The sequence below is a fragment of the Anoplophora glabripennis genome, unplaced genomic scaffold, assembly GCF_000390285.2.
Source record: "Anoplophora glabripennis isolate ALB-LARVAE unplaced genomic scaffold, Agla_2.0 scaffold322, whole genome shotgun sequence".
In the NCBI taxonomy this organism is placed as follows: domain Eukaryota; kingdom Metazoa; phylum Arthropoda; class Insecta; order Coleoptera; family Cerambycidae; genus Anoplophora; species Anoplophora glabripennis.
In genome coordinates, this window is record NW_019416693.1 from 132,656 (window position 1) to 145,953 (window position 13,298).

Below are 13,298 nucleotides of genomic sequence, written 5' to 3' on the forward strand. Positions count from 1 at the left end.
ATCCTGTATAAAATAGTATTACATTCTAGGTAATTTCCATTCCACAAACTGAAGTATTTTCGTCTTATTGCATAGTTATTCACTGATTTTTTACTAATTCCCTTAGTTTGTTTTTTTTAAACAAAACTAAGCTGTTCTCTGAGTGTAAACTTGGCTATCAGTACTAGTCACTACCCAAACAAAAAAGTTGGTAGAACGTTGAAATTTTTTCCCGTCGTCTAGGCAACAATAAGGCAGGGATATTTAAAGGCCTTGTTAGTTAAATATTGTGCAGAATCACGATGTAATCAATATTCATTAGCCTACACCGGAGGCAAACCTGGAGGTGTGTGACATTGTGCCCCAATGCAGGATTTCTAGATTCTGCCCCGGGCATGTCACACCCATTTTTCAATGTCAGGACAATTAGCGTTATACACTAATTGGAGCAGAGACACAGCTTCATTGTGAATGTGTCTTGGTAATGGATGCAGGTGAGCAGGGGCGTAGGCGGAAGGGAATTGTAAAAGTGTAGAGGGAGTAAGTTTCTCTTAAATAAAAAAAAAGTATTTCTAATAAAAGTAAAGAGATAACGGCGTAGCTCCGGACAAAAAAGTTCCCATACAAAACATGTATGTAATAGAGTTAAAAGAAACATTAAAAAATCAATTAATAATTGAGTTACGTTTTAAAATCTCACTGTATAGTTGAGGTTGTTAGGAAGAATGCGTGCATATGGAATAAATAACTATTGTTTTACTTTGCTCTGCCAGTTCTGCTTTGTTTGCCTTGTTTATGCTGCACCAAGTAAATGTAGAAATCTACGAAAACGAATATGAAGAAGAAAAACTTTCTAACGTGGAAAAAAATCGACTTTCGGACCCAGAGGTCAGACATTGTTTTTCACACGTTTTTTGGGTCGCTGAATCCGAATCCGAGGTCCATTTAATCCCATCACCTCAGGATTATTCATAACCTCAAAAAAAAAACGATATTCTGAACAATTGAACCATATAATCTTAAGAGATTAAGACTCAAGTTTCCAACGCTAAATCCAATTAACTAAATCCCATAAACATTTAACCCAATAATATCCCAACCTAATAAGCCCATGAACCAAAAACCTCAATAACCCCATAACCCCATAACCAAGGGAATAAGTCATAGGCAATCTTTATTATTGCAAAACATCACATAGCAGAGGACTCCTTAAAAACCCTAGTACTGAATCGGTGGCATCGACCAACTGCGACATCATATTGCCGAAGTCTGAAATACGATTCGAGAGGACGTGGCAATGTTGCAACGTGTGCAAGCGAATTGTATACGTAGCGCTGAAGCTTGTATGCAAGCAAATGGTGGGTACATCGAACATCTTCTATGAAAATTAGCAGTTCTCAAAAGGTGGCTGCTTGCAATGTTGAGGTAAGTCAGATGTTAAAATTACATTTTACTCAACACAAGTCCGTGTATTTACTTCATTTTGACAACGGACATTTGATATAAGTTCATTAACATCCTGTAGATTAATGTACAATTTTAGGGAACCTAGATTATTCTTCATTACTTAATTTTTGTTTGTTTCGACTAAGTATTTTATTATAAAAGCTGACAACAATCATTTTCAACATCATATGTATTTTTCAAATCAGTAAATTAAATATTCAGACCCAGTTATTTTCCCATCACATAGGCACAGCAATCTACTGTTTCTTAGGCCTTAAAAGCATTAGTCCCTCGACCGGTTACAGGTTCTTCTGCGCCTCTCATCCAAAGGTGACTGGGAATCCCAGTCAACTTTAATTTTTTTTTGTTTACGGTTTCGCGACCCACTCACGAATACGAATCTGTAGCACAGCGACCATAGTAATTATGTAAAATTATTGTAATCGCGAGATTTACGTCGTATTTTGATGAAAAATCTTGTGGTCTTTTAAGGTTGGTTCTCGTGAATTTTAATGAATATACGTTACCGTTTTTTTTTTGCCAATCACTTAGTGGTTACTGGTTATGATATACCAAAATATTTTATTAGCTTTCAAAGCATTTTCTTGGTATTTTATAATGGGTTTCCTGTTATTCAGAAAGTGGAATGGTACTTTTCCTTATTTATACATTCCTTTGTCTTTCACAGACGTATCAGATGACTTGCAAGAACTCGTGTTACGTTAAAATGGAAACCCGGTCGAATATACAGGGTGTTTCAGGATTAAGTCGACAAACTTAGGATATTCCTCATAAAAAAATAGAAAAAAATCAAGTATAAATTTTTTTCCAGTGACGCTTTATTTTCGAAATATAGGGCATTAAAGATTTTTAAAATGACTTCTAAATGAAGAAGGCTATTTAAGCCAAATTTGACATGATACATCTTCTTATAAGATACCATTTTTCCACAGAAGTAGAAATCCTGCAAACAACCAGTGGCGGAGTTATGGGGACTCAGACTCATTGAATTATTAAAAAAAATTAATACGGCAGTACTAAAAATAAAAAAATAATGCTGTTTTTATTTAAAAGTACACAACACAAGTAAATGAAGTGACTACAAACTGCCTGAAAAAATTTAGGAGTATTGTAAAGGTCGTTACGTTGTCGCATTACGACATAGTCACATTAGATGTTAGGTACTTAAATATTTCTATTGCTTTCATCAACATCATTTTTTTTCTAAAAAAACACCCTATATCTCAAAAACAGCATCATTTTTTATTTTCAGTAGGGCCGTATTATTTTTTTTTTATAATTTAATGAGTTCCCATAACTCCGCCACTGGTTGCTTGCGGGACTTCCACTTCTATGGAAAAATGGTATCTTATATGCAGATGTCTCATGCCAAATTTGGCTTAAATAGCCTTCTTCATTTAGTCATTTAAAAAATTCGAATTTTTTAAAAAATCTCTAACGCCCTATATTTCGAAAATGAAACGTCTCTGGAAAAAAAATTATACTTGATTTTTTTCTTATTTTTTTATGAGGAATATCTCCTTAAAGTTTGTCAAATCAATATATTAAATATTCAGACCCAGACTTAATCCTGAAACACCCTGTATATTTTCAAAAATTTGTTATAATTGGAGTGTTCTGATGCTAATGGATCCATTCAAGATCAGTTGGAGGTCAGCTTGTTTTTTTTTGTATAATGATATATTTTTTATTTAGCAAATTAAAAGACCATTAAATTATTCTTACATTATTAAAATTTTGGTAGGTTAAAGCCCTACAATGAATAGTTTCCAAGGTTATACATAAGCATTTTTTTTAATTATTACTCATAACCAATTTTAGCACTTCCAATTATCAGTATATGGAGGAGACCACTATGTATTGGTTGAGATATTGGATTGGCGACTTATTTGGCTAAAATTATGTACATTTTAAAGAAAACTGGTAAGCTGTCTATTTTATTAGTTTGTTAAACAAAGATTTGTCAAGATATGTCTAATTACAGAAAGATGGTTTAAGAAACCGGCTTTAAACAACTATGTTTTTTTTAAATTAAATTATTCACGTTTGTCTGCAAATTCTTAGTCTCGGAACATGTCATTAAGAGGTAATTATCAATAAAATAAAAAAATAACATTATACGTCTGATTTTATTGTGAATTCTAAGAAAAATGACATGATTGCAAGGCAGAGCCTGATAAGAATACTTTACAAATTGATTGTTATTGTTATATAATGTCATGAGGTCACGAGACATGTAAAAAAATACTTTATTGTAAATAAATTCACAACTTTTCCTATATTGACAGCGCTGAAAATTATATTTTTAGAACCATTCACTTTTTAAAATCAAAACAAGCGTCAATAGGTGTTGACATATTATTACAAAGCAATTGAAATTTACAAGTTGTTGGAAGGTTTAAGCCTCAATTTCTTCGGTGATGTATTGAGCCATTCCTGTTACGCCGATTTAACGTGACAGTTTGTTTTTTACTCAATCACCATACCGTCATATCATACCAAGTGCGAAGTCAACTGGCAGTAGCGACTTTTCCGAAGGCAACAATGTGGTATTTTAACTGAACAGCAAAGGCTAAACGTTTACACTATTTACGGTTTTATTTTATTGTTACTGTTATAAATAAAACAGGATACATTTATTATATCTAGCATGATGAGATCAAACATAATATTTTTGTGTCTAGTATCTCTAGCTTAGTGTTGACTCATTCTTTCTGACTCAACCTGTATGCATTGCGTGCGAGGAGTAACCTTGAAAACACAATTTTTCTTTCTAGAAGGCCCGGGCACAAAATGAAAAACAATAAATTTGGTAGAAAAAAAGAACGCTCTTTCAAATGAAACAAAAAAAGAAACAAATTAAAGATGACCCACATTCCTATTTTTTTCTGCTGAAGATAGGGTAAAATTTGCATAAAATTTTTTTTGCCATTTTTGCCATCTTCTGCCTTCAAAAAGAAACATAATTCCTGAATTTTTGACTGAATAAAATTAAGCACACATAGAGACACTAATGTAGACTACTTTTGGGAAAATTATTGTCTGATTTAAAATGCAGCATCTTAAGTTATTTGTGCTTAAAGTATGGTAATTATTTCACAAACTGATTTTTTTGCTCAACTTTGGTGCCAATTTGCAATTTGGGTTTAACTACAATTGCTTTTTTATTTGCACGACTGGATTTGGCACAAAAAGTTGTCCTAATGAGCTAAATTTTATCCTTCTTTGTTGATCCACACTGAAAAAACAGACAATCAAAGTCGAGGGATTTTGGAAAACGAGCGTGATGATTGCAAGATGACCCTGTATAAGTCAGGAAAATAAGTTGGGAAATGACCATTTCGCGACTTTTTGTTTCGGCAAGCTGAATTTAACACTATAGATGCTAAATATTATGTACAATAACATATTAGTTTTCACAGACATAAAAATGGGGGGAAGAATGTTTACAGGGTGGTTAATTGTATAATTTTTTACTTAAATTCACGTTTTTCGCTTATAACTTTTTTCCGTTCATTTCCACGAGAAAACAGTAACGTATTTTTTTTTCGTCTTCAAAAGACCTACAAAACTAGCCCTTCAGCGTAAAGAAATATTGATTAGATCAAAATTTATAAACAGAAGAAATTTATTTATGACTCTTGAATTAAACATTTATAAACTGCGTTATTATTACCAGAACGTTTTGGCATCGCATCAAAAATGTGTTTTTTAATTTCAAATTTGTAACCTGAAATTTTTTTTTATTTTTTAGCCTTAGTTGCAAAATGAAATATACGACGCACGAGCGTGATATAGTTATATATTACATATTCGGAAAGCTTATGAAAAGAGCTTTAAGTTAAAAATCATCAAGATTCGTTGAAAATCAACGGAGTTACAGACTGTCAAATATATTATTTTCAAGCGAATTTCGCTTATTTAAAGGCAGATTTATGAATATTATCGTCATTTTATTCGGACTCGCTGTCGTTTGCTTCCCCCACCCTTCCGCCGCGCCACATCTCGCCGAAAATCAAGCGACCCACTGACTTTTGACAATATTTCTTATGCACTTAACATACTTCCACAAATAAAATATTTTTATCTGGGAAAGTACTCGGGTTGCCGATTATGACAGTATTTTTTTGCCGCTACAACCTAATTTGTTTAACAATAGTCCGTCAACTTTGATAGTCTGTAACTCCGTTGTTTTTCAACGAATCTTGACGGTTTTGCAACTGCCGAAAAGATAAATTGAACATAAAATGCGAAATAATTATAACGCCAAGACAAGAATATACCCAACTTTCTACGAATTAAAATTGTTACCCGTCTCTACAAAGACCATCAGAAGCGATAAATTAGACGGTACGGAATTTTTCGCTCTATCAAATTCAATTATGCGGGATCGCAGGAAACGTCCAAACCGTCTTAGACCGGATATGGTGACTTGCCTTTCCGTAAACAACTTAGAATTAATTTAAAGGGATCGATACCGGGAGAGATTAACGAACCGTGTTGACAATAACTCTAAATTAAATCAGTCCGTCAACGATGACCCCGTCGTGGTGCGTTAGAAAATAGTCGGGTTTCGTTCAAAGTCTAATGGTAGGGCCACATAAAGCGCTGCGCTCGTTATAAGCCAATGTACCGCAGCGTATGTAAACCAATAGCTTTTCTTCGTTGTCGGTACTTTGATCTCGTTCAGCCGTTTTCTGTGACCTTGGATCAGGGCCGTAATAAGGCATAAGGATGGTGGTAAAGTGAAATAATGAAGATTTTTAATTGACTGGACCTACAGTCTTCTCAATAGATATAAAAAAGTCATTTAGGCAAAGACTGGCTACAAATATACAGCGAGGAAGAATAGAAGTATCAATAACAGAAACTAAATCGTGTGTTTTCAAAAAAAATTCTCGAGGGCTTAACTTAATATTTCAGAAATAAACTTTCCGAGCAAAATTCCATTGGATAGCTAGGGTCTAGATAAAAAAATATAAATACTGGAAAAAATTAAAGGTACAAACATTTTCATGTGATATGCGAAAGGCTGTATCTCTGTGAAAAATGGTCGTATCGAAATAAAAAAATGCATTTTGAAGTTTTATGCCTCTAGTTTCAAGAACTTTAGACATTTTTTTTTAAATTTTACTTTAGGACTGTCCATGGATAAAATTTTTGAATAAATTCCTACGAGGACCTGTTATGGTTTTCGAAAATTTAAAAAAAGTGCAAAAAATGACTTTTTGCAGTTTTTTAGAAATTCTACCGCTAATTTACAAATATGTACGAAAAGACTAATCTTCAGAGAGATTTTTTCAGCTCAAGGTACGATGTATCTAATGCAAAATTGTACGATAAGTCGAGAAAAATTGTTCTTTTACATTTTGATAATGTTTAAGGCAATACATTTGTTTTTTTCATGATCTCCAAAACTTTGATCACTTGGATAAGAAAAACGATTTCATGCATCCACAAGTCAATTTACTATTGCTAAGCTATTGAGCTTTAAAAATGTTTCTGAACATTAGTCTTTTCGTAAATGTTTGTAAATTAACGGTAGATTTTCTAAAAAAACTGTAGAAAGCCACCACAATTCAAGTTTTCAAAACTGCCCTTGGATTTACTGTGTAATAATTTCTTGCAGAGAAATCGATGATTATGATTATAGACAAAAAAGTATTATTTTCATTCAATCACCGAGTCCTAAAAAAAAAAATTTGGAAATTTTTTTCTCGATGTATTTTTTTTTTTGATTACTCGATAACCGTAGCTCAAAAAAAATTTTTGATCTTGAAACTAGAGACTTAAAGCTGCAAAATGCTTTCTTTTTTATCTCTATACGACCATCTTTCACTGAGATACGGCCTTTCGAAAATCACTAAAAAATTCATGAAAATTGTTTGTTCCTTTAATTTTTTCCCGTAGTATCTTGAAAACTAAGCTACTAAATAATTTCAGTGAATAGATAAAACTGCACGCAAATGAATCATAAATTAATTTTCTCATAGTCATCGTTTTAATAATATTATTGTACCTACATGGTATGTTATGATTATGAATGACAATTATATTAATATATTTTTCCAGTATTATGATTATGAAGAAACGGTCAACAAGTTCGAAAGGATTCCTAATCATGCAACATGACAAAGTGGTTTTCTTTGTTTTTTATTTAGTTGCTATTATGGAAACTGGAATAAAAAGAATCCGTTGGAAAAATTATGCGGTGTTCAAATTAGACATGAGTTGGCTGCCTACTCGTATGACATAACATATGAATGAAATGCAAAAAAAAATACATTCACTGCGGGAATTCGACAAATAAGTAAGTTTGGCTAAGATAAAACTGTATTATAAAAACAATTTAGGGTTCTTTCTTACGGTGAATAGGTGAATCGACTTTAGTTGAGGCATACGTATATAGGGTATAAGAAGTTTGACTGCCATTACTTCAGCATGAGATAGAGTAATCATAAATGAACAAAAAAAGTTGTATATTACAAGGGCGTAAGATTAACAGTTTTCAAAATACAGCGAGTATTAATATTGGGGAGTTTCATCACAACGTGACAACAGCGCTTAATCTGCTGATGTACACCACTTGTGCACGCGGCAGACTTGTCCTACGGAAAAAATGTAAACAACTATAATTGTGAAACGTTTAGTTGACAGTTGTTTTCCAGTTTTTAAATAAATAATATAGAATGTATCGATTTTATAGTACGAAGATAGTGTTGTGCTTAAATTTTAGCTCGAATTTTAGTAATTATGAATCTCTTAAAACAAGAACTTAACTTTTAAACAGGTTATGAATTTGAAAAATATGTAATTAAAGTACTCAAAGATTCACGTCATCCAAATAATCATACGCATTAAAAATAATTTAGGAACTTACCAAAAAGCAAAATTCAGTAATTTTTAAACGCACAACTACAAAACAAACTATAAAATATGCTCAAAATGTCCATCACCATTTTCGATGCACGCGCAACACCTTCGAATCCAATTTTCGCGCACTTGCTGGAAAACACCTCAAGAAAAGGAAATAGTGGCACGCAAAAAACACTCAGACACAGTCCAATTCCAGATACCAACTGAATTGCGTATTGCTGGACAGCTTAGTAACTGTGTTATCCACCGCGCCGTTGTCACATTGCTCGATATGAATTTTATCGAATTTTAAATTTATTACAACGCTAATTATTTTTTAGAATTAAGTATAAAGAAGTTCAAAAAAGTGATAAACATTGTATTTCATGGTGTTCTATGGACGCAGTTATGTCAATATTCCTTAATTAATTGAACTTTTGTACATCAAGTTGGAGATTTTGATAATTTTTTTCTCGGAAATGGTTGAGTTTAGGAACCCATGTCATATAAGTTTTTTTTTGTTTATTTAAAGTCCAGGCAAGTTAGACTAAAATCACCCGAATACGGAGATTTTTTTCTGATGAACCGATCGAGTTGCGGTTTTCGGCATTGTCTTTGGAAAAATATCAGGGAAAAAGTCTATCTATTACACTTTGGGGTTGGATCGAAACTGCATCTCGGGTGCATAAACTGCATCTTGGAGTGCATCAATTTTTCCGAATTTTTAAAAAATGGTAAAAATTTACCCGACCCCAAAAACCCCCGAGTGGAAATTTAGAAGGCAATTACTCAGCTATTCTATGTTTTACAGAAGGCCCCCCCTTGCTCCCCTGCACCCGCAATGCAGTTTCGATCCAGCCCCAAAGTGACTTTTTTCCTGATATTTTTCCGAAGACAATGCCGGAAACCTCAACTCGATCGGTTCATCAGAAATAATTTTCTGATTTATTGTCTAACTTGCCTGGTCTATTTAATGTAAACTATCGTCTGTTAAAATTAAGGCAGTCAAACTTGTAACACTCTCTATAGGGTTAAAAATAATTTACCTACGGCGAACTAAAAATTGTATATGTTTTTAATAAATCATTTTCATTTTCTTTGCGGTTGAAAGAAACTAATTATTTTTTAATGACTTAGCGCACCCTCTGGAAAATCTTTCTACCGACGCCCATGGCCACATCGCGCGTTTCTCTTACAACCGTCCTCCCCTACCGACGTACACATCAACGCACCTTTACTACCCCGTAGATCTTAATTTAGCCGGAGCCCTCCCTCCATATTGTTTGCTCAAATCGCGTTTTCATCGCCGGCCTTGGTCGGCATTCGCCGTTAATCCTACAACAAAACACTGTCGCTTTATTATCCAGCTTTAACGCCCGGAAATTTCCTATCGCTAGCATTGTCTAGGTTAAATTTATAGACTTGGCATTGGCTGGTCTAAGCGTATCGATCGTTAGGCAGATATCCAGCCAAGATTTGTTGCTTTTTCGTCTCCTCGATCAAGACTCTGATCTCCATTTCATGTAACGCGGTTGGGTTTGCGTCAAAAGACGTAAAATTGGACATAGTAAGGTTGGAAGTTTGTTAAATTATAGTTGAATCATTTTTTTGTACACTGTTTCACTTTTCATGGGGGCTTTTGCCATAGATCTTGTAAACTATGGACTGATCGATCCTAGACTGGCCCTGATGTATGTAAGAGAGATGAAGCTAGTAAGGGCAAAAGCGATAAAACAAATACAACGAACAAGAAGAGCACTTCAACTAAAGCTAATCAATTACAAACATGGCATTTAAAAATCCAAAGATGCATGTAAGGGTAAAAAGCTTCAATCTGACTGCAGCTATAGAAAATTTAATCTGCACCATTAATTGATGGTTAACATCAAAACGGGACAAAGAAAATCACGCCATTAACTGATGGTAGACATCAAAATGGTACAAGGAAATAGTTCAAACATTTTTAAGAAGAGGATCACTGTTGAAAACATCGAGACAAAAGAGGAATTATAATAGTGAAGATGACACTACTGTGCTAGTTCAGCAGTCAGTGAATATCCTACGTCATTGAGATGCTCAGAATACTTAGGAGTTGTGAAAAAGTCCAACATTCAAAAATTCAAAAGCTAGGTTTTAAGCTTTAAAAATCGACTTTCTAAACACTTTTTTGTTAATAACTTTCGGAGAAACAGAAGGTTAAAATTATGCATTTTTGTCCTTGACGGGATAAAAAATAGAATTTTACAAAAACTATTGGTCCCACAGAGCCCATCTTTGGCACAGTTTTGAAAAACAATAAAACTCACAACTTTTAGGCATGCTTATAAAAGTCCAACAAATAACAACCAAGTTATGGATAACCACGTTTTTTGACGTTTTTTTTGCAATAACTTTTAAACAATTTATTCGATTAAATTCCGTTTATTGGTTCTCGAGTATAAACGGTCAAAGTTTATCGACATTTACCGTTAATTTATTAACAATTTAGCAACAGTCTTTGATTCAGTGGCTTCGTTATTCCGAGTTCTAAGGTGGAAAAAATTTTCATATCCATAAATTATCGGCAACAAAGATAAATCAGCGGAAAAGCTGTTGCTCGCACGCGCGAAAAGTGACTCAAAACACGAAATGTGGGGGAGGGGGCTTTTTTTGTTATTTTGTTATGTTTATTATTTATGCATTAAATATACTGTCTATTTTACACTATGCTATCGAATATGAGTGTATTTAGTTATAATTATTACAATTATTTAAATAATTTCTGTTTAAACAAATTAAAAAAAAATTAATTGGAAATTAATTTTTTTGTTAAATATAGATAAAATTAAGAAAAAATAGTATTTTAAAATTATAATTTTTGAAAAAAAACTAAATTGCAAATTGATAAATGTAATATAATTGTTTAAAAATAAAAAAAGATTGTTAACTTTAAAAATTTACTGTGGCCGATCTAATCAACCGATATCAATTTTTCAAAAACCATTTGAAAAGTTGAGGGATCTTTTCTATACGAAAAAATTCTCAAGTATCTAGATACTTTATTTGAGGCTGTGCAACATTTTGAAAATTCGAAAATTTTTTTTCAAAATTTTTTTCAAAAAATTATTTTGCGAAAACTATCCAACCGATTTTAATGAAATTTGGTGTGTTGTTTTATTATACTCTAAAGTTTATTTTACCAAAATTAGAATGCCCTCGGAGCAATTAAAATATTTTTTAAAAATTATCCAAAAAAACTTGAATTATTATATAATTATTTTACCTTTTTTTCATCAATTATTGGTTTTTTGCAACATCGGTAATAAATGTAAATATTTTTAACTTACAGTAAGTATATTGTGCAAAATTCAATTCTAAAACTTTTTTCCTCTTCAACATTCTTCCAAAATGCATAGGTTGGTTCCAAGATATAGGTAAAAAATAGGAACTTTTTAAAATTTTTTAAACATTTTTGCAATTTTGAAAATGTTCCGGACCTCGCCCAGATCTAGGGATCTACACTTTTATTAAGTGAGTTGTACTGAAGGTAATCCAGAAAAAATTTGCTTGCCCCCTCTCACATCCACCTCAAAACATCGACCTGGTCTATTAATGCTATAGTGACGCGTCTATTGTGGGATCGACTTAAACAGATTGTGTACAATAGACCTTTGGACAATAACAAAATGTATTAGGGAAGCTGTACCGTCTATACTATACGTTTAGAAGAGGTTATACGAAGCTATAATGAATTCCTTGCTCGCCATCAAATTTGTGTGTTCGAATAATGTTTTATTATACAAATATTTGCAAATTTACTACGTTCTTTAAAAAATTAGACCAGTTTAGTGTACGAATTGTTTTATTTAAAGAATTAAATAACTTTTTAGCATGCCTTTTGCTAACTTTTTCCAAAAAAATTGTATGATATTTTCACAATTTTTAATTTTCTGAACATTACATACATGAAATGTAAACATTTTATAAAGCGTGCTTGCTTTTTTCTTGTGAAATAAAAAAGTAGGTACATCCTTTCATTTCCAGATTTCAGTCATGACAACTCTATTCAATCAATCCACAAATATTCATTAGGAAGATACAGGGCTTTAAAAATCCGGAGTGATAATCGGTACTTTGGGATGTCAAAATCAACCCCAACAACCGTTTTTGTCTACTGTCGAAATCGACCCGCCGTGCATAAGCTTTCTACGTCACTGCCCGTGAACAAAGCACTCTCATTCTGCTCCACAGCCACCTGGGGGCAACGACATTGACTTTCGTTTTTCTGTCAAGGTCACGGCAGGACGGGAGCACACGTGTATTACAAAAAGGCCGCCGTATTTGTATCCGAACTGTTGTATATCACAATATCAGCGCCGGGTAAAGCTTTCGGGAATTACGGAAGATTTACGCGTTACGTTACATTTTTCCACACCGCGGACAAAGTTGAACCACCAGTCTTGTAACGTGGGGGTATTTCTCCTTATTACTATACAAGGCGTTTGGAAATGGCGTTACACATGTCTATACCAAAGGGTTTCAATGAAAAGGCTCGGCACAACCTGTCGAGTGTCGATTGTCATTTCAGATTTTATATTTGCGTCCCAAGATTACTAAAAATTGCGGATTGTTTGCAAACAATCGTGTGTATTTGCAAAAGAAGAAATCGATAAATTTATATTTGAAACTCCTGATGGTGAATTATATCTATCAAAAAACAAGAACTATATTCTAGGTTATTGTGGTAATAGGCTCTTTTAGTGTAACGTCACATATTTAGGCAATCCGCAACAAATTGTCATAGTTGAAATTGTACAGACATAGATACTATAAAAATGAATAACTTCAAATTACTGAATATTGAGAGAATATTTCAATCAACACCAAAACATTTTTTTAGGTTAGAAAAAATACACAAGGAATATTTTTTTTACCGTGGCAATATTCCTTAATGATTATCTTAATATATACCTAAAAATGTTAATGTACTAAGGTAAAGCAACAATTGTGCGGTATTA